This window comes from Lepidochelys olivacea (genome assembly GCF_965140295.1).
Source record: "Lepidochelys olivacea isolate rLepOli2 genome assembly, chromosome: 14".
Classification (NCBI taxonomy): domain Eukaryota; kingdom Metazoa; phylum Chordata; order Testudines; family Cheloniidae; genus Lepidochelys; species Lepidochelys olivacea.
In genome coordinates, this window is record NC_140424.1 from 37,345,788 (window position 1) to 37,368,607 (window position 22,820).

At 44.8% G+C, this 22,820-nt stretch overlaps 1 protein-coding gene and 3 pseudogenes across 4 annotated transcripts in view; 3 read left to right on the forward strand and 1 right to left on the reverse strand.

Moving 5' to 3' along the window:
* LOC311530619 (olfactory receptor 5AP2-like) overlaps positions 1–22,820 on the forward strand; it is a 404,829-nt pseudogene that overhangs the window by 236,187 nt on the left and 145,822 nt on the right. The gene's annotated exons all lie outside the window — the stretch shown is intronic.
* LOC311530215 (olfactory receptor 14I1-like) overlaps positions 1–22,820 on the forward strand; it is a gene marked incomplete at both ends in the record, with an annotated part of 28,380 nt that overhangs the window by 752 nt on the left and 4,808 nt on the right. The gene's annotated exons all lie outside the window — the stretch shown is intronic.
* LOC311530216 (olfactory receptor 14A16-like) lies at positions 2,900–22,340 on the reverse strand (annotated as a pseudogene). The gene is made up of 2 exons: positions 21,687–22,340; positions 2,900–3,183 (listed from the first exon to the last, which is right to left on the reverse strand). The product of its transcript is annotated as an olfactory receptor 14A16-like (transcript).
* Positions 10,402–11,702, forward strand: LOC311530217 (olfactory receptor 14A16-like; annotated as a pseudogene). The gene is made up of 2 exons: positions 10,402–10,467; positions 11,137–11,702. The product of its transcript is annotated as an olfactory receptor 14A16-like (transcript).

The window sequence follows — 22,820 nt, forward strand, 5'->3', positions numbered from 1 at the left end:
CACTGGCTTCTTTGCTTACCTGAAACCCACCTCCAGTTCCCCATCTACTCTGGATCTTGTGGTGGCTGTTCTCTATTCCATGGTGCCACCAGTGATGAATCCAATCATCTACAGCATGAGGAACAAGGAAATCAAAGGTGCCCTGAGGAGACTGACTGGGTGGAAGTTATTCACCAATAATTAATTTTCTGCCTTTCCACAATAAACGTTCCCTCACTTTCCCTCTTCATTAAAGTCAATTATATCCATGACAGCTTACACTCACACAGGTCAGATTTTGATCTCAGCTGCACTGTTGCAAAGCCAGATTAACTCCACTGATGTTAATGCAGCTGGGCTGATTTACACCAGCAGAAGATCTGGCCCAGTTGTGGAGTTAAATTGGTGTACACTCTGCATGTGAGAAGAATCAGACTTTCATTCTCTGCCAAAACAATACCTGGTAGACTCCTTGGCCATTTGTACCTGATTCATGGCCACTAAAAACAAGGATAAGGATTTTCTTGCCTTTGTGTGTATAAATCAGGAATGGCTTCATTGGAACCAAAGGAGTCAGACTGGTGTTAAACTGGTGTATGTGATAGACATTTGGGGTGGATCCTCATTAAATCAATGTTGACTTGGATGGAGCTAAACCAATGTACGGCATTTGGGGATCAGGCCTATTGACTTTATTGGAGCTAGGCCAACTTATACTAATTGGGGTTTGACATGTATATTTATTGCAGAGTGGCCACATTTCTTTCAGTTACTGCAGCCTTCTCACTTTGCAGCTGAGCCTTTAGAGCTGTATTCTGATCTCAGTTACACTGGAGCAAATCTGGACTCTACACTAGTGTGTTTTGTCACGTTTGCGTATATGTGGAGTAGTTGTGTGTGCAGAGGGAGGGAAGCGTCTATTTTGTGTGCTTCTATGTGTAACACTATAACAATGTCCCTTCACAGATAATTTGCAGAGATTTGAACCCAGGGCTTTCAGAGTTTCAAGCATGAGCCTGCACTGAAGGACAAAGCCTTCTAGGCTCATAAACTGACATATGTGGTCTACCCACTAGATGGGGACAAGAAGCCACACTGTGTTAGCCTGGATCGAGTGTACATTTGGGAGTGTGAGAGATCCAGATACTGGCTAGAAATTACAGGAAGGTTTCCAACTATTAGAGGGGGTGCAGTTTCTGGAGCAGCCTCCCAATAGGAGTTGTGGGGCAAAAAACTTAATTAGTTTTAAGAAAGAGCTGGACAAATTTTATGAATGTGATTGTATGATGGGATTCCTTATGATGGTTGGGGGGCAGGGCTTACTTTTGCTTTATGTCTTATGTTCCTAAAACTCATGCTTCAGGGTTTCATCTGGCCACTGGCAGGGGTCAGGAAGGCATCCCCCCTCCCCAGTGCATTCTGGGTGGGTTTTTTATCTCCTTCCACTGAAGCATTGGGGATGGCCATGCCTGGAGATGGGACATTGGGTGGCATGTGCCAGGGCTCTGCATTTTCAGCCATTCTCTCTCTCTCAGGTGCTTTGCTGGCTGTTTCTTGCTTACATGCTCAAGGTCTAATTCATCACCATTTGTGGGGTTGGGAAGGAATTTTCCCCCTGCTCAGATTGGTGTTGTCTTTGGTGCGGGGGGGGGGGGGAGTTGTCCTTCCTCTGAAGTGTGTGGGGTGCGGGTCACTTGCCAGGATTATCTGGGTCTATCTCACTTAATCATCTCCCTGCCATTGCGGGGTCAGGCACTGGTGCCCTCAGTTCCTCCTATTCTCTGCCTGTGGCACAGAACCATCTGGTCTCCTGTGGGTCTCATTTACTTTGGTCTCGTTTCACTTGTTGGGTGTAGTGTGTGGGTGTGCAGACTGGATGATCTGGTGGTCCCTTCTTAACTTGAACTCTGTGACTATGTGACTTTATGAATGGGTCAGGCTGCATGGAGCCTTGTCTAGGGATCCTTTTATTATTTTATTTAAATAAAGCAATGAATGTTGTGTTATTCCTATGGTGAAAAGGATTTTCTGAAGTGAAAGGTTTTCCATTGTTTCCTAAAGACAAACTGGCTCTGGATAATGAGGCCAAATGTTTACCCTACCAAAGCCACTGGTGTGATGATATCTGCAATATTTTCTTTTATGTGATGCTCTATTATGGTGGTAAATAAATCATAATTTGTTTAGAAAAGGCCAGCTGGTTGCTCAACTTACTCCAGGGAATAACTGCAGGTGCTGAACCCAGCTGCACCTGCTGAAAAATTAGCCAGATGCCTACAGAAACTCTTTTCCTCCTGTTCACTATTGTCAAAACATGCCTTCAGCTCTCTCAGAAAACCCCATTGAAGAGACGACACATTGACACACCCAATACTAGATGTTAAAAAATTGATACTGCCATTGAACCAAAAAGACCCCACCCTCCCAAACTCCCACCCCCAAAAACATCTGGCACAAAGAAACGAATCAACCAACCAAAGAATAAAATCAACAAAACAAAAAAACCCAGAAGATACAGTCAAGCAGAGAAACAAACAACTCGTATCCCAAGTACAATTTTTACCCCTCTGCCCAAACGGTGAAGAGCCTTAGACCCCTTGAAAACTTTTATATGTCTACTGATTTTATGTGGAATGTGCTCAGATAGCATGGTGATGGGCAGCAGTATAAAAGCCACATACAGATAGATAGATAGATGGGTGTGGCTGGCGATAGATAGATTTTGATATTTATGCTAGTGTAAATCTATAGTAACCCCATTGAATTGAGGGGCATTTGTCTGGATATTTACCAGTGTAAATCCCTCAGTGTGCATAAATGGATTGCACACTAGGTTCTCATGGAAACAATAATGTCATCAGTTGATTATATTTATAAAAAAACAGAATGAGATGACGGTCATGGGAGAAAGATGGCCATTTTATTTTTTGGAGAATAGCGTTGACCCAATCATTTTCCACAGAGCAGCTTTGATCTCCTTGTTCCTCAGGCTATAGATGATTGGAATCATCACTGGCGGTTCCACAGGGTAGAGAACAGTCGCCAGGAGATCCAGACCTCATGTCGAGCTGGAGGTGGGTTTTTAATGTAGGCAAAGATGCCAGTGGAAACAAACACGGAGACTACAGCCAGGTGAGGAAGGCAGGTGGAGAAGGCTTTATGCCGGCCCTGCTCAGAGGGGATTCTCAGCACTGTTTTGAAGATCTGAACATATGACACAATTATTAAAACAAAACAGGTGAAGGCTAAGGACATACTAAAGGCAAGATACGTAGTCTCACTGAGTTCTGAATTAGAGCTGGGGAGTTTGAGGAGCTGGGGGATTTTACAAACCATCCTGACAATCTGCCCTAGATGACCCTCACCCCAAAGAGGGGCAACAGCACCTGCCCTGGATCTTACCCGATGGCAACATCCCTGGAAGGACCCTTGGTTAAAAACAGGCAGGGCTGAGGCCTAGTGGGTGTCCCAAGGGGATTGCAGAAATAAATATGTATTTATAGCACAGAGATGTGATTTTTAACTAAGAGCTTTGTCAAGGTTCCTCCCCCACTCTGAACTCTAGGGTACAGATGTGGGGACCTGCATGAAAACCTCCTAAGCTTACTTTCACCAGCTTAGGTTAAAACTTCCCCAAAGTACAAATTAATTTTATCCTTTGTCCTTGGAATATCCACTGCCACCATCAAACTCTAACTGGGTTTACTGGGAAACGTAGTTTGGACATGTCTTTCCCCCCAAAATCCTCCCAACCCTTGCACCCCACTTCCTGGGAAAGGTTTGGTAAAAATCCTCACCAATTTGCATAGGTGACCACAGACCCAAACCCTTGGATCTGAGAACAATGAAAAAGCATTCAGTTTTCGTACAAGAAGACTTTTAATAGAAATAGAAGTAAATAGAGGTAAAGAAATCACCTCTATAAAATCAGGATGGTAGATACCTTACAGGGTAATTAGATTCAAAACATAGAGAATCCCTCTAGGCAAAACCTTAAGTTACAAAAAAGACACACAGACAGAAATAGTCATTCTATTCAGCACAGTTCTTTTCTCAGCCATTTAAAGAAATCATAATCTAACGCATACCTAGCTAGATTACTTACTAAAAGTTCTAAGACTCCATTCCTGGTCTATCCCCATCAAAAGCAGCATACAGACAGACACAGACCCTTTGTTTCTCTCCCTCCTCCCAGCTTTTGAAAGTATCTTGTCTCCTCATTGGTCATTTTGGTCAGGTGCCAGCGAGGTTACCTTTAGATTCTTAACCCTTTACAGGTGAGAGGATTTTCCTCTGGCTAGGAGGGATTTTAAAGGGGTTTACCCTTCCCTTTATATTTATGACAAGCTTATTGACAGAAGAGCCTCAGCTGCTTTATACTCAGAGGCAAACACTAAAAACTAAGGGCCAAATCCGTATTCTTTGCCTCTGAATCTGAAAACTGAACAAGAGTCAAATGTTCCTAACCAGTCTGCTCTTTCCGAGGCCTTTCTTCTTTGGGATTAATTACAGTGTAACTTCTAATGGCAATAGAGCGATTCATTCCCACTGGGGATAGAAGTTGGAAGGAATTCATGGTGGCATAGTTTTTCTATAGCTGATCTTCAGCTTCTGTTGGGATGAATGGCCCATCTGAATATGTGTGACGTCTTGTTTTATGTTTCTTCCTGTGTTTGAGAGTCTCATTGCATAATGACAGGTTTCAGGGTAACAGCCGTGTTAGTCTGTATTCACAAAAAGAAAAGGAGTACTTGTGGCACCTTAGAGACTAGCCAATTTATTTGAGCATGAGCTTTCATGAGCTACAGCTCACTTCATCGGATGCATACCGTGGAAACTGCAGAAGACATTATATACACACAGAGACCATGAAACAATACCTCCTCCCACCCCACTGTCCTGCTGGTAATAGCTTATCTAAAGTGATCATCAAGTTGGGCCATTTCCAGCACAAATCCAGGTTTTCTCACCCTCCGCCCGCCCCCCCGCCCCCCCCCCACACACACAAACTCACTCTCCTGCTGGTAATAGCCCATCCAAAGTGACCACTCTCTTCACAATGTGTTTCATCGGACGCATCCAATGAAGTGAGCTGTAGCTCACGAAAGCTTATGCTCAAATAAATTTGTTAGTCTCTAAGGTGCCACAAGTACTCCTTTTCTTTTTGCGAATACAGACTAACACGGCTGCTACTCTGAAACCAATCAAATAAAAATCTGTCTTTACGACAAAATGAGATTCTTGTTAGGTCATGGACCGGGCCTATCCCTTCTCATCTTGGATGTGATTAGATTTACCCTGGGTGTGGTATGAATGTCAGATCAGCACATGTAATGGGACTCTCCCACTTACACCAAGGTTATAATGAGGCTTGGGAGAAGTTCATTTTTATTCTTTTGTAATTTCAACAGATGATATCAATGTTTATTTTTCAGTGGTTTTTTCCAATTTTCATCTATTTAATTTTTCACGGTTGCACAAAATTATGTGTTTTAAGCATTTATTTTTCAATTTTTACCAATTTAAATTTTCACAGTTGTAGGAAATTATGGGGGGAGTGTGTCAGACAATAGTTATTTAATGACAGTAGAAGCTGAGATTCAACAAGCTGAAGCTTTATAACCATTAAAACATAAATTAGCAACATCATATGCCCAAATATACAAAGGAATTAGCCTTACATCAAACTCTAATAAATTCTCAAGCCTCATTTTTCTTACTTTGCTTGTCTGTAAATTTTGATTATTATCAATGGAAATATTTTTGGTCGGTTTGTGTGTGCGCAGTGCAATCCAAGTTTATCCACATTTACCAATAAAAATCGAATCCTTCCAAGCCTATCTATAATACAATGATGACAGACAAGTAACTTACACCAGTGTTTATGTCACTACTGAGTTTAGCTCAGAGTCTTGGGGCCAGAACCTCAGCAGCATTAAACTGGTGATGTCAATGGAGCTACTCTACATTGGCGCAGGTCTAGCTGAGGTGAGAAATCTGCCCCTTACATCTCTGCCCTGCTCACTTTCTAAGAAAGAGCAGGCTGGTTAGAAACTTTTGACCCATCTTCAGTTCACTTTCACAGGCAAAGAATATGGATTTGAACCTGTTTAGCAGGCCAGATCGCCACCTGCTGTCAATAGCCCTGGCTAGTCAGAAGTCAATGGAACTGTATCAACTTACACCTGCTCAGGACCTGGCCTGTACTTTTTAAACTTTGCTTCTGCATACCTCTTAGTGACCAGCTAAAAACAGCCTGGGCCACCTGAGCTGTGGGTTCCTCTGGTGGCTGCATCCCAAGAGCTGCTGGCGCAATGCAGGAGAAAAAACATCTGTGCTCCCCCAGAGGTAATGATGTGGAGTTAATGAAGGACCAGGCCATTCCAGGAGAGCTGAGGTTCTGGTGCCACTGAGCTCTTAGTTATTGTAGGTCACATGTTTGTGCTATAAATATATATTTATTTCTGCAAACCCCTGAGCACACACTATGAGATTCAGCCCTGCCTTGTTTTTAGCCAAGGGTCCTTCCAGGGATGCTGCCATCATGTGAGATCCAGGGCAGGTGCTGTTCGCACTCTGTGGAGTTAGGCTCAGCAAGGGCAGGTTGTCAGGGCAGTTTGCTCAGAGGTGAGATCAGAGCTGGGCTCACAGCCCTGGAAACCAGATTCAGCTATTTAGCCCCTCGGCTGGTACAACCTGTGCTGTGACCATCTCTGAAACTTGCACAAGACGGGATCAGCTCTAGAGCTGGGAGGGGCTTTCATTCCCTGATCCTATTTAGTCCATCACCTCTCAGCCAAGCCTGCCCTAGGAGCGGAGTAGGAGCACCCATCTGTGGAGTGGATCCCTTTCTGCTAGGAACTTCAGAGAGACCCAGCACCTCAGGACATCCAGCAAAGGGACACAGAAATGGCTGCTGGATAATACAGTGATGGGTGCTAGATAGACAGACAGACAGATAGTGTCCAAACAATTCTGATGCCTGAGAATCAACTGCATCACAAGCTGAGACAAATTCCACATAGATCAGCACAGTAAGTTTGCTATTTCAGTTACATATTTGGGGGGATTAATATACAGAAGAAATTTAAGAACATAAATGTGAAATGACGGTCCGAACTCTTTTAGTCTTTTAGTGTCAATTTAATGAAAACATCTGCTGCTGGCCACAATGTTTTTCCTCTCTGGAAAATTTTGAATTTTCCCCATAATTTTTGGCAGTCCGAAAAACCAGCTGAACACTGGAAATTTTAAGCTGAAAACCAAAATTTTCTTTCTTTCCAGGAATAATCAAATTTTTCCTGGAAAGTAGATGGATTCTGAGAAAAAAAATTGTTTAATTGAAAACGCAATTTTCTATTAAAAAAATTAATTAACAACTAGCTTAACAAAGAAAACATACAGGGATGACTTGATCATAGTTTATAAGTATTTACATGGAGAAAATAAATTGTGGGTCACGGCTAAATAAATGATTCATTGTGAATTACCTATCGACGCTCATTAATTAACTCCTATGATACACTTGGAGAAATTGAGGCACAGAGTGTGCAGGACCTCAGTTGACTATCTGGGCTTAGATCACAGGAACTCTAGAGTCTTGGTCACCTCTCACCCCTGCTGTGTGGATGTACTTGTTATCATTTGAGGCTGGGATTCTCAAGGGAGTCTAAGGGAGATAGGTGCTCAAGATATACGTGCCTTACTCCCTTAGGCTCCTTTGCAAATTCCAGCCTTCATTTTTCTGAAATTCAAAAGACGCGCTCTCATAAATATAAAGGGAGGGGTAACCACCTTTAAATCCCTCCTGGCCAGAGGCAAAACCCTTTCACCTGTAAAGGGTTAAGAAGCTAAGATAATGTCGCTGGCACCTGACCAAAATGACCAATGAGGAGACAAGATACTTTCAAAGCTGGAAGGGAGGGAACAAAGGGTCTGTCTGTCTGTGTGATGCTTTTGCTGGGAACAGATCAAGAATGCAGCTCAGAACTCCTGTAAAAAGTTAGTAAATAATCTAGCTAGAAATGCGTTATATTTCCTTTTGTTTAATGGTGGGTAAAATAGGCTGTGCTGGATGGAATGTATATTCCTCTTTTTGTGTCTTTTTGTAACATAAGGTTTTGCCAAGAGGAATTCTCTATATTTTGAATCTGATTACCCTGTAAGGTATTTACCATCTTGATTTTAGAGGGGTGATTCTTTTACCTTTTCTTTAATTAAAATTCTTCTTTTAAGAACCTGATTGTTCTTAAGATCCAAGGGTTTGGGTCTGTGTTCACCTATGCAAATTGGTGAGGATTTTTATCAAGCCTTTCCCAGGAAAGGGGGTGTAGTGCTTGGGGGGATATTTTGGACGGAGACATTTCCAAGTGGGCACTTCTCCTGTTCTTTGTTTAACATGCTTGGTGGTGGCAGCATAGGGTTCAAGGACAAGGCAAAGTTTGTACCTTGAAGAAGTTTTTAACCTAAGCTGGTAAGAATAAGTTTAGGGAGTCTTTCATGCAGGTCCCCACATCTATACCCTAGAGTTCAGAGTGGGGAAGGAACCTTGACACGTGGAGACCCTGGAAGAGGTCAAGATAGATGCAGGGCTAATATTACATAGGCGTTTAGGCACATAGAGATGGCGATAGGTACCTAGTGGTATTTACCTTAGCAGATAAGCAGGTTAGGCACGAAACTACCATTGAATGTCCATGGGACTTAGCCATCTAGCTTACTTAGGAACTGTGATAAATCCCTTTAGGTGCCTGTCTCCATCTTTAGGTGCCCAAATCCCTTTGTAATCCTGGCTCACAGATTAGAAGATGGGCTGGAGTCAGGGTACCCTAGTGGAGATCCTCCTGTCCCCATTTTCCCCCAGGCTGCTGTCACTCACCCCTTCCCAGTGTCCCATCCCACCCCATCTCCTGACCCCCAAACCATCTCCTATCCACCCTCCTCATTTATCCTCCTCCCCATAGTCACCCTGCCTCTCACTGCCCCCAAAATTCCTCTCTGCCTTTCCCACCAACTCTTCCACCCCAAATCACCCTCCCCCCACCCAGTGAGCATCTGCATGGGTTATTTATTTTCATTTCAAAAATAGTTTCAGCACCTTCTCAATATTCGGCTGTACTCAAGTGACACCCTTCAACAGAGGCAGATGCCTCCTGTTTTCAGTCACAGATTTCTGTCCAGGGTTAGATTTTAACTCACAGGGCCTATGTTTGTTTCCCAGAACACTCTTCTTTCAGCAGCTATGAGACTGAGAGTCAGAAACAGTTTTCAACCAGTTCCTCCTCTCGCCATGCATATGCACAGTGCAATCTGTTTGGCGCGACTTCAAAGGCTGACATGCCTAACTGAGAACTAAACACTGTGACTAATATCGCTGTCACCTTATTTCTCCCTGAGGGCCAGTGGGTGGACTGCACTCTGCTGGAGTGGCCCTTGAGCTTTGGAGACCTTGGCATGAGGATCTGAGCCCTGGTTTGATCTCTAGCTGGGCACAATAAATCAGCACCAAAACACACCAATTGTAAGAAAAGTTAGAAATACTCCACTGCAGTCAACTGATTTCCCTCTCACTCACCCTGGTGTAAATCAGGAGTAACCCCACTGGAGACAATGGGGCTGATTCCCCCGTCACTCATCTCACGTTAAGTCCATGGCGTTACACTGGAGTATGTCTGGTTTCAGGGAGAGGAGATTCAGGCCCTTTGACTCCAGTCTCTGCCGCATGCTCCACCCTCTGAATGCTCTTACTCTAGCCCTGGGTGTCTCCTTCCCTCTGCCTCACACAGCCCAGACCCCCAAACAACCCCCCCAACCCCTAATCCCCTCCCTCCCTTCTCACAACCCTCCACCTCACGGATGCTCTCAGTCCCCATTCTTTGAGATTCCCCCTGCCATGGCCAGATCCAATTCTCCACACAAAGTTCCTGACTCAGCTTCCTCAGAGATCCCTGCTGAACCCTTCTGCCCACCAGTCCCCTCCTCTGCTCAGCCCCACTCCCCTGACATGGTCCCAGCCCCAGGGAACAGCCCCCCATCTCTGTTTCCTTCTGTCCCACCTCCAAACACCAGACATTCTCTCCTGCTTCTCTCCTTTGGCCAGCCCTGGCCACCACTTCCTTCCCACCCCACTTTCCTCCTTCCTCTGCATGGCCCTTTTCAGAGCTGGGAGGGGATTTCAGTCCCTCATCCCATTTAGTCCATCACCTCTCAGCCAAGCCTGCCGAAGGAGGGGAGCAGGGAGACCCCATCTGTGTACTAGATCCCTGTCTGATAGGAACTGCAGCAAGACCCAGCAGCTCAGGACATCCAGTGAAGGGACACAGCAGTGACTGCTGGATAATACAGTGGTGAGGGCATGAGAGAGAGAGAGAGAACCAAAAAATCCTGTCAGTGGGTGGATAGATGGATAGATAGATATGACTCATGATTCCTAACACTGGAGGCTTGAATGTATCGCAAGGTGGGAAAACTTCCACAAAGACCAGCACAGTAAGTTTGCTATTTCAATTAAATATGTTAGAATATTAATATATAGGGCTAATTCAAGACCATATATTTGAATTATGTTTGAGACTCTTTAAGACCTTTCCTATCAAGTCAATCAAACATCTAGAGCCTATCAGAATTTTTTTTTTTAAATTGGGGTTTAATAGAATTCCCAAAAATCTCTGATTGTTCATGTTTTGGTAACTGAAAAACAAACATTTTCAGCTAAAATTTTCAGAAAACTGATTTTTTTCTGCCTAAATCCACCCCCAAAAAACATGGGTTTTCAGTTCTCCTCTGTAAATATATGAGTTATCAGTGAAATATATTTGATACCTGAGACTTTCTATGGAAATTTGATGAATTAAAAACACAATTTTCCTTTGAAAACAATTTAAGCAGAAAATTTTTGACGACCCTTAATTGGAAACTGAGCTTTAAGAAAGACTGGGAATGCAAATATTGTCCAATAATATGAAAATTTTAAATCCATGCACTCTATTTTATACCTTCTTATTTCTGTTTCAGAGGGGTAGCTGCCAGATCGTAAAACTGAGTGAGCAGCAAAGCTGATAGTCCTCAGAATTTGTTTCGTACAGACTAGTGCTTTTAAATTCAGGGTGAGAGTTGAACCAATCAGCCAAAACCTATCTATCCTGACATGGAGGACAGGTGGACTTGGAGGAGATCAAGAACAGGAGATCTTGTGTCCAAATGGCAGCCAGTACCTGGATCAGTGGGGTTCTGAATTCTGCACTGCACACTGGAAACACATTTGCAATAATCTTCTGTGGAGACAATGAGATGGATCAGTTCTTCTGTGAAATCCCCCAGCTTGCTATGACTCCTATCTCAGTGAAATTGGGGATATTGCCTTTAGCATGTACTTTGCCTTAAACTGCTTTGTTTTTATAATTGTGTCATATGTTCTGATCTTCAAAACAGTGCTGAGAATCCCCTCTGAGCAGGGCTGGCATAAAGCCTTCTCCACTTGCCTCCCTCACCTCATTGTGGTCTCCATGTTTGTTTGCACTGCTAGTTTTGCCTATATTAAACCCACCTCCAGCTCAGTCTCAGGACTGGATCTCATGGTGGCTGTTTTTTTTATTCCTTGGTGCCTCCCATGATGAATCCAATCATTTATAGCATGAGGACCAAGGATATCAATGCTGCCCTGTGGAAAATGATTGGGTCAAGGCTATCCTCCAAAAAATAAAATGACCATCTCTCTCCCATGACCATCGTCTCATTCTGTGTTTGTTTATAAAGATAATCAACTGTTGACATTATTATTTCCATGAGAACATAACGTGCAATCCATTTATGCCCACTGACGTATTTACACTGGTAAATATCTAGAAAAACTCCACTCAGATCCATGGAGATACTATAAATTTACACCTATATAAATAAGATCAGAAACTATCCATCTGTCTAGCTAAGAACATAAGAATGGCCATACTGGGTCAGATTAATGGTTCATCTAGCCCATTATCCTGTCTACACACAGTGGCCAATGTCAGATGCTTCAGAGAGAATGAACAGAACAGGACAATTATTGAGTGACCCATCCTGTATTGTCCAATCCCAGTATCTGGCAGACAGAGGCTTACGGACACCTAGAGCACAGGGTTGAATCCCTGAACCTCTTGGTTAATGGGCATTGATGGACCTATCCTCCATGAACTTATCAATGTCTAGCTATCCATCCATCCCCATGCATTCCCCTCTATCTATTGATCGATGGATCAGTCTGAGGCTTTTGTACTGCCACCCATCACCATGGTATCAGAGCACTTTCCACATAAAATCAGTTACCATATCAAAGTCACTAGTGGACTTCATGGGGTCTCTGTCTCTTCTCCTTTTTTTCAAGACGGGGAGTAAAATTCTGCCCCCACGACAGCCCCGAGGCTGGAGGAGCTCTCTGCCCCCAACTACCAATGCAGGGCTGGAAGACCTTTCAACCTCTGCCATGGCCATGGGGTTCAAGGTGTCAGCTGCTGCCCCCAGCAGCTTGGCTCTTTTGCTATAATGAACCCCTGGTTTTAACAAACAAATGTCTTCGATCCCCAGGGGTTCGTTCTAGTGAGGGTATACTGTATTTAGTTGATTTGTTTCTTTGTTCCAGGTGTTTCTGGTGGTTGGGAATTTGGGAGGGCGAGGTATTGTTGATTAGATCGAAGTATCCATTTGATGTCATCAAGTATAGGGTACTACCAGATCAGGCCCCGGACCGAGCATGCGCCTATCTTCCCCTGTTCATGGTTCACTAGCAGAGACAGGGACCTCCCTGACTGGACTTGGGCATCTCTCTCTGAGCTACCACACACTCCTCTCCTTGGCATCTCCCATCGGCTAGCTCACGTGCCTCCCTCCTAGCCTGCTGGCTTTTGTGACTCCCATTCTTAGGTGTCTGTCTCTCCCTATCCATCGAATAGGGAGCCCAGGGGCCTAGCTCAGGCTGTGTGTGACCCTATTGTTGTCTCAGTAATTTTATAGGTGCCTAAAAGTTAGGTGTTGCTGCATTGTGGGTCACCACGCCTGGGTCTCTTTATGGATCCAAGCCCCAGGGGATATTTAGGGGATATTTGTCAGGGGTTTAGGCACATAGAGATGGCGATAGGTACCTAGTGGTATTTAATTAACAGATAAGCAGGTTAGGCACGAAACTACCATTTAATGTCCATGGGACTTAGCCATCTAGCTTACTTAGGAACTTTGATAAATCCCTTTAGGTGCCTGTCTCCATCTTTAGGTGCCTAAATCCCTTTGTAATCCTGGCTCACAGATTAGAAGATGGGCTGGAGTCAGGGTACCCTGGTGGAGATCCTATTGCCTGTGCCATGCAGGGGTCAGACTAGGGGATCATAGAGGCACCTTTTGCTTGAAATCTATTAATTTATGAACTTTTGCCTCTGGGCCTCAGCTTCTGAGCTGTGCAGAGCTTCAGGGAGTGAGTCCCGCAAGCCCTTAGGAAATAGACATGGACAGACAGCCTTCTACAGCATCAGTCTTCTAATGTCAGTGAAGTTCAAAATCAGCTACACACAGCTCATCTGCAGAGAGCAACAGGTTTGAATCGAGTTCAGTCAGTTCGTTCTCAGAGTGAGGGCAATGGTGCTGAAACAATTTTCATAGTGGGGGTACTGAAGGTGGAAACCATGTATTTGGGTTGTTATTACTACTTCAAGCCAGGGGGTGTGGCAGCACCCCCAGCACCCATAGTTCCAGCACCTATGAGTGAGGGCTGAAAGGACTCAGGTAGCTGTGTCTTTGTCTTCCAGATAGAGAAATAATGACCAAAGAACCCTGGAGCTGGAGGATCGAATGCTTCACAATCTGGGGAAAACTCCACAATGACCAGCACAGTAAATTCACTATTTCCATGAAATATATTTGGGGATTAATTTACAGAGCAAATGTAAGGCCTTAAACTTAAATCACAATTTTAACTCTTTAAGGCTTTAACTATCACTTTAGTCATACAGCTAGAAGAAAAAAAAAAATGAGTGCAAAATTTTGACTACATCAGAAATCCGAAATCCGAAAAGTTTTCAGGATTTGGCAATCAAAAACAAATTTCTTTTTAACTAAAACCTGCTATAAACTGAAAATGTTAATTTGTAAACAAAAGAAAATTGGGGATTTCAGTTGCGAAAAGAAACAAACAAACAAAAGTGGTTTTTTTTTTCAAGAATAGTAGACACTTCCCCTGGACATTTCCTGTTTAATTGAAAATCCCATTTTTTAAAAATAAGTGGACAAAAAATCTCTGACTGCCTCTATTTGGAAACTGAGCTTTAAGCAAAGGTGGGAAACATTTATATCTTTAATAATACAGCAATTTCAAATCCTTTTGGTCTATTGCAACCGTGTTTATTTCTGTTTCAAAGGAATAGTTATGATATGGATGGATAGTGATGGATATGGATGGATATGGATGACGAGAGAAGCAAAAGACTCTTTTCAGAACCACCACATTTTTCTGGACAGGAGCAGGTTCCCCTCAGATCCATCCCCAGAACTTTCCATTAGTGTAGCACAAAGCCAGACGCATCCATCTGCTGCATTGGAGGCTCAGTGAAGTGACCTGTTCATCTTAATGAGCTATTCTGAGCTGAGTGAGAACCCCTCCAGCAAACAGTGCACCCTGAAACAATCACTCCAAGAGGTTTGAACTGCTCCACTCGTACCAGCCACCCCAGTGCCAGCAGGGTCTTCACGGTATTGTCGGTGCACGCTTCCCATTTGCCTCTTCTTTGCTTCACAGCCCAAGGGGCGGCACTTCCCTAGACCCAGCACACATGGGGAAGGATTTAGGGAGACCGGTTCAGCCACCCAGAAGGGCAAGGGCAAAGCCCCCAAGATCACGAGAGGGGAGCAGGGAGGGTTGGACCCCCATAGATGGGTTGGGAACCCCCAGATATTGGCACAGACATGGGAGGGGAATGTGGGGCTGTCAGGTGCTCCTGTCCCCATTTTCCCCCAGGCTGCTGTCACTCACCCCTTCCCAGTGTCCCATCCCACCCCATCTCCTGACCCCCAAACCATCTCCTATCCACCCTCCTCATTTATCCTCCTCCCCATAGTCACCCTGCCTCTCACTGCCCCCAAAATTCCTCTCTGCCTTTCCCACCAACTCTTCCACCCCAAATCACCCTCCCCCCACCCAGTGAGCATCTGCATGGGTTATTTATTTTCATTTCAAAAATAGTTTCAGCACCTTCTCAATATTCGGCTGTACTCAAGTGACACCCTTCAACAGAGGCAGATGCCTCCTGTTTTCAGTCACAGATTTCTGTCCAGGGTTAGATTTTAACTCACAGGGCCTATGTTTGTTTCCCAGAACACTCTTCTTTCAGCAGCTATGAGGCTGAGAGTCAGAAACAGTTTTCAACCAGTTCCTCCTCTCGCCATGCATATGCACAGTGCAATCTGTTTGGCGCGACTTCAAAGGCTGACATGCCTAACTGAGAACTAAACACTGTGACTAATATCGCTGTCACCTTATTTCTCCCTGAGGGCCAGTGGGTGGACTGCACTCTGCTGGAGTGGCCCTTGAGCTTTGGAGACCTTGGCATGAGGATCTGAGCCCTGGTTTGATCTCTAGCTGGGCACAATAAATCAGCACCAAAACACACCAATTGTAAGAAAAGTTAGAAATACTCCACTGCAGTCAACTGATTTCCCTCTCACTCACCCTGGTGTAAATCAGGAGTAACCCCACTGGAGACAATGGGGCTGATTCCCCCGTCACTCATCTCATGTTAAGTCCATGGCGTTACACTGGAGTATGTCTGGTTTCAGGGAGAGGAGATTCAGGCCCTTTGACTCCAGCCTCTGCCGCATGCTCCACCCTCTGAATGCTCTTACTCTAGCCCTGGGTGTCTCCTTCCCTCTGCCTCACACAGCCCAGACCCCCAAACAACCCCCCCAACCCCTAATCCCCTCCCTCCCTTCTCACAACCCTCCACCTCACGGATGCTCTCAGTCCCCATTCTTTGAGATTCCCCCTGCCATGGCCAGATCCAATTCTCCACACAAAGTTCCTGACTCAGCTTCCTCAGAGATCCCTGCTGAACCCTTCTGCCCACCAGTCCCCTCCTCTGCTCAGCCCCACTCCCCTGACATGGTCCCAGCCCCAGGGAACAGCCCCCCATCTCTGTTTCCTTCTGTCCCACCTCCAAACACCAGACATTCTCTCCTGCTTCTCTCCTTTGGCCAGCCCTGGCCACCACTTCCTTCCCACCCCACTTTCCTCCTTCCTCTGCATGGCCCTTTTCAGAGCTGGGAGGGGATTTCAGTCCCTCATCCCATTTAGTCCATCACCTCTCAGCCAAGCCTGCCGAAGGAGGGGAGCAGGGAGACCCCATCTGTGTACTAGATCCCTGTCTGATAGGAACTGCAGCAAGACCCAGCAGCTCAGGACATCCAGTGAAGGGACACAGCAGTGACTGCTGGATAATACAGTGGTGAGGGCATGAGAGAGAGAGAGAGAGAGAGAGAGAACCAAAAGATCCTGTCAGTGGGTGGATAGATGGATAGATAGATATGACTCATGATTCCTAACACTGGAGGCTTGAATGTATCGCAAGGTGGGAAAACTTCCACAAAGACCAGCACAGTAAGTTTGCTATTTCAATTAAATATGTTAGAATATTAATATATAGGGCTAATTCAAGACCATATATTTGAATTATGTTTGAGACTCTTTAAGACCTTTCCTATCAAGTCAATCAAACATCTAGAGCCTATCAGAATTTTTTTTTTTTAAATTGGGGTTTAATAGAATTCCCAAAAATCTCTGATTGTTCAGTTTTGGTAACTGAAAAACAAACATTTTCAGCTAAAATTTTCAGAAAACTGATTTTTTTCTGCCTAAATCCACCCCCAAAAAACATGGGTTTTCAGTTCTCCTCTGTAAATATATGAGTTATCAGTGAAATATATTTGATACCTGAGACTTTCTATGGAAATTTGATGAATTAAAAGCACAATTTTCCTTTGAAAACAATTTAAGCAGAAAATTTTTGACGACCCTTAATTGGAAACTGAGCTTTAAGAAAGACTGGGAATGCAAATATTGTCCAATAATATGAAAATTTTAAATCCATGCACTCTATTTTATACCTTCTTATTTCTGTTTCAGAGGGGTAGCTGCCAGATCATAAAACTGAGTGAGCAGCAAAGCTGATAGTCCTCAGAATTTGTTTCGTACAGACTAGTGCTTTTAAATTCAGGGTGAGAGTTGAACCAATCAGCCAAAACCTATCTATCCTGACATGGAGGACAGGTGGACTTGGAGGAGATCAAGAACAGGAGATCTTGTGTCCAAATGGCAGCCAGTACCTGGATCAGTGGGGTTCTGAATTCTGCACTGCACACTGGAAACACATTTGCAATAATCTTCTGTGGAGACAATGAGATGGATCAGTTCTTCTGTGAAATCCCCCAGCTTGCTATGACTCCTATCTCAGTGAAATTGGGGATATTGCCTTTAGCATGTACTTTGCCTTAAACTGCTTTGTTTTTATAATTGTGTCATATGTTCTGATCTTCAAAACAGTGCTGAGAATCCCCTCTGAGCAGGGCTGGCATAAAGCCTTCTCCACTTGCCTCCCTCACCTCATTGTGGTCTCCATGTTTGTTTGCACTGCTAGTTTTGCCTATATTAAACCCACCTCCAGCTCAGTCTCAGGACTGGATCTCATGGTGGCTGTTTTTTTTATTCCTTGGTGCCTCCCATGATGAATCCAATCATTTATAGCATGAGGACCAAGGATATCAATGCTGCCCTGTGGAAAATGATTGGGTCAAGGCTATCCTCCAAAAAATAAAATGACCATCTCTCTCCCATGACCATCGTCTCATTCTGTGTTTGTTTATAAAGATAATCAACTGTTGACATTATTATTTCCATGAGAACATAACGTGCAATCCATTTATGCCCACTGACGTATTTACACTGGTAAATATCTAGAAAAACTCCACTCAGATCCATGGAGATACTATAAATTTACACCTATATAAATAAGATCAGAAACTATCCATCTGTCTAGCTAAGAACATAAGAATGGCCATACTGGGTCAGATTAATGGTTCATCTAGCCCATTATCCTGTCTACACACAGTGGCCAATGTCAGATGCTTCAGAGAGAATGAACAGAACAGGACAATTATTGAGTGACCCATCCTGTATTGTCCAATCCCAGTATCTGGCAGACAGAGGCTTACGGACACCTAGAGCACAGGGTTGAATCCCTGAACCTCTTGGTTAATGGGCATTGATGGACCTATCCTCCATGAACTTATCAATGTCTAGCTATCCATCCATCCCCATGCATTCCCCTCTATCTATTGATCGATGGATCAGTCTGAGGCTTTTGTACTGCCACCCATCACCATGGTATCAGAGCACTTTCCACATAAAATCAGTTACCATATCAAAGTCACTAGTGGACTTCATGGGGTCTCTGTCTCTTCTCCTTTTTTTCAAGACGGGGAGTAAAATTCTGCCCCCACGACAGCCCCGAGGCTGGAGGAGCTCTCTGCCCCCAACTACCGATGCAGGGCTGGAAGACCTGTCAACCTCTGCCATGGCCATGGGGTTCAAGGTGTCAGCTGCTGCCCCCAGCAGCTTGGCTCTTTTGCTATAATGAACCCCTGGTTTTAACAAAGAAATGTCTTCGATCCCCAGGGGTTCGTTCTAGTGAGGGTATACTGTATTTAGTTGATTTGTTTCTTTGTTCCAGGTGTTTCTGGTGGTTGGGAATTTGGGAGGGCGAGGTATTGTTGATTAGATCGAAGTATCCATTTGATGTCATCAAGTATAGGGTACTACCAGATCAGGCTCCGGACCGAGCATGCGCCTATCTTCCCCTGTTCATGGTTCACGAGCAGAGACAGGGACCTCCCTGACTGGACTTAGGCATCTCTCTCTGAGCTACCACACACTCCTCTCCTTGGCATCTCCCATCGGCTAGCTCAGGTGCCCCCTCCTAGCATGCTGGCTTTTGTGGATCCCATTCTTAGGTGTCTGTATCTCCCTATCTGTCATATAGGGAGCCTGGGGGCCTGACTCCCTATTGGTGGAGTAATTGCTGGACCCAGATTAGAAGGAGGCTAGTCTTTAAAAGAAACTCACTGGAACATGTCTGAGCGTGAGATTTCATCTGGAATCATTTTCTTACTATATTAGGCATAGACTAGCATGTTTGTTTTTATTTTGCTTGGTAATTCATTTGTTGTGTCTTTTATTACTTGGAACCACTTAAATCCTACTTTTTGTATTTAATAAAATCACTTTTGATTTATTAATTAACCCAGAGTATGTATTAATACCTCCTAGGGGGAGGGGCAAACACCTGAGCATATCTCTCTATCAGAATTATAGAGAGTGAAAAATGTATGAGTTTATCCTGTCTATACTTTACACAGGGTAAAATGGATTTATTTGGGGATTGGACCCCACACAGAGTAGGGTACCTGATTGTTGGAGACAGGAACACTTCTTAAGCTGTTTTCAGTGAAGCCTGCAGCTTTTGGTGGGTGTGGTTCAGACCTGGCTCTGTGTTTGTAGCAGGCTAGCGTGTCTGGTTCAAACCAGGCAAGGCACTGAAGTCCCAAGCTGGCAGAGAAGACAGGCTCAGAAGAAGTCCAGGTACAACAGATGGCAGCTCCCAAGGGGGATTCTGTGATCCAGCCTGTCAGATCCAGTATTCTTGGAATGTGTCAGTGGCCAACCTATTCAAGGGAAGAGCTGGGAAACATTTTTCTAAGCCATTGGCAGATTGTTTAACTCAGCTAAAAACATAGCGGCATCTGTCATGAACAGGTTGAGGAAACCATTTCCCATTGACAAGTTAACTTTGACCAGTTCTACCAACCTGAGCTGAGAGCAGGACTCACACCCCTGCCCATTCCATGCATCTTTGGTCTCCAGGGTGCAGAGGGACTAGGAATGGGCATGTCTGAGATGATCCAGGAATAAACCTGCTCCTTCACTCACTAAAGAGTCCCTCCCCTCCTAGGTCTCACTCCTGCTGCTGTTCTAGAGTAGGTTGGTAGGCAACATCAGCCTCTGATTAGTGCAGGAATTAGGTCCCCTGAAGTTCTCAGGCCACTTGTGCATATGTGAGGATCACCCGCTAATCTAGGCTGACACCCGCGGGATTCAACCAGAGACATCTAGAGCATGAGCTTCTACAGCATGAGCTGAACAACCAGGCTGCCTGAAAGCCACTGGAACAGCCCTCTATCCTCTAGGTGGGGCACAGAGCGGCCTCAGAACAGTCCCTGCCCATGGGTGGTGTTTATATGGTGACACTGCGTGGCTGCAGAGATCAAGAGCTTCATTTGAGCTGGAGTCACCTCCCCCAGCCAGAAGGAGAGGGTGTTGCAGACAGTTGTACTAATGAAACACAATGGACTCTACTGGAGTTTTTTCTCTGTGTGGCCCCTTCTCCTCTTCCCCATCCATGCACATCCATAAAGTCACAGAGTTCAAGGTTTTAAGGTCAGGCTTGACAAAGCCCTGGCAGGGATGATTTAGTTGGGGATTGGTCCTGCTTTGAGCAGGGGGTTGGGCTAGCTGACCTCCTGAGGTCCCTTCCAACCCTGATATTCGATGATATTCTACACAACATCTAAACACCACAGCCCCGTCATACAATCCCACTCAGACATGTGTTCAGCTGTCTCTTAAATCAAATTTTGTCATTTGCCCCCCACAACTCCTATTGGGCGGCTGCTCAAGAACCTCACCCTGCTGGTGGTTATAAACCTCCCTGTAATTTCTAGCCAGTCTCTCCATCTCTCACACGCCTGAATGTACATGTGAGCTAGACTGACACAGTCTGGCTCCTTGTCCCCCTCTTGTGGTTAGGCCATGAATGGTGATTTATAAGACAATGGACCCAGTCCCCAGCTGGTGGCAATGGTTATACAGCTCCATTGGAGGGAATAGGCCAGATCCACAGATGCTGCAAATTGCTTTAGCACCACCAAAGTCAATGGGACGTGTTGAGGATCTACCCCAGTCTTACACCAGTCTGACTCCTTGAGTTCCAATGAAACCACTCCAGGAAAATACACACACGCAAGAAAGACAACTCCCATCATTGTTTTCAGTGGCCATGGAATGGCTGCAAGTGGCCAAGCAGTGTATTGGGTATTTTTTTGGCACAGAATGAATCTCTGATTCCTCTCGCACACACAATCTGCACCCATTTAACTTCACAATTGGACCAGATTATCTGCTGGTGTAAATCACCCCAGCAGCAGTGACATCGGCGGAGTTAATCTGGATTTGCATTGGTGCAACTGAAATCAGAATAAGACCTGTTTGTGTGCAAGCTGTGTGGTTATGGAAATAACTGACGTTAATGAATACTTAAAGATACTATGTAAGAAAACTTTAATTAGAGAAAGACAGAAAATTAATTCTTGGTGAATTACCTACACCCAGTCAATCTCCTCAGGGCAGCTTTGATCTCCTTGCTCCTCATGCTGTAGATAATTGGATTCATGATTGGTGGCAATACGGAATAGAGAACAGCCACCACAAGATCCAGAGCAGATGGGGAACTGGAGGTGGGTTTCAGGTAGGCAAAGGCACCAGTGCAAACAAACAGGGAGACCACAGTGAGGTGAGGAAGGCAGGTGGAGAAGGCTTTATGTTGGCCCTGCTCAGAGGGGATCCTGAGCACTGATTTGAAGATCTGAACATACGACACAATGATAAAAACAAAGAAGCCTAAGACTAAACACACACTAAAGACAATAACCCCAACTTCACTTAGATATGAGTCAGAACAGGTGAGCTTCAGTAGCTGGGGGATTTCACAGAAGAACTGATCCACCATGTTGCCTCCACAGAAGGTCAATGCAAACGTGTTCCCGGTGTGTAACACAGAGAAGAGAATCCCACTGATCCAGGAACCAGCTGCAAGTTGGACACAAGCTCTGCTGTTCATCATTGCCTCATAGTGCAGTGGTTGGCAGATAGCGACATATCGGTCATACGCCATGACTGTGAGAAGGGAAAAATCCGAACCCAGCATGAAGAGGAGGAAAAAGACTTGGGCAACACATCCAGCATAGGAAATGGACTTGGTGTTCATGAGGGAGTTGGCCATGGATTTGGGAATGGTGACAGAGATGGAGCCAAGATCTATGATGGACAGATTCATCAGGAAGAAGTACATGGGGGTGTGAAGGCGGTGGTCGAAGGCTATGGCCATGAAGATAAGAAGATTCCCCACCAGGGCTGTCAGGTAAATCACTAGAAACACCAGAACGTGCAAAATCTGCAGCTCCCAAATGTCAGAGAATCCCAGGAGAAGGAACTCGGTCATGGTGGTTCGGTTGGGCATTTTCTTTCTTAGGACATCGTGTGATGGTTGCAGAAGGAGGGACAAGGGCCAGGGTTAGATCAGTTAAATAACTCTCCTTTTGTGAAAACCACCTGAATTTCCTTGATTCAGACCCTTACTTACTTACTCACTTACTTACTCATGATTTACACTGGGATGAGAGAAACTAGAATCAGCTCAATGGACTCCAGTGCAGTTACTCCTAATTTACACCAGGGTGATGGAGAGGAGAATTAGGAACAATTCCTTTGAGGTATTTGTATACCTCTGTCACCCAGATGTGCCCAAACTCTGGATCACATTGTATAAATGTCACTATCATCAGTTTACCAAGGGGAATCGGGGGTCTGGCTGGCCAGATTCTGCTGTCAGGGCACTGGTGCGAATGTGGGGTAATTTCACTGCAGGCCATGGAATTACTCCCCATTTAAACTGCTCTAAACGGGAGCACCATCTCACATGGAGGTGACCAAACCCCGC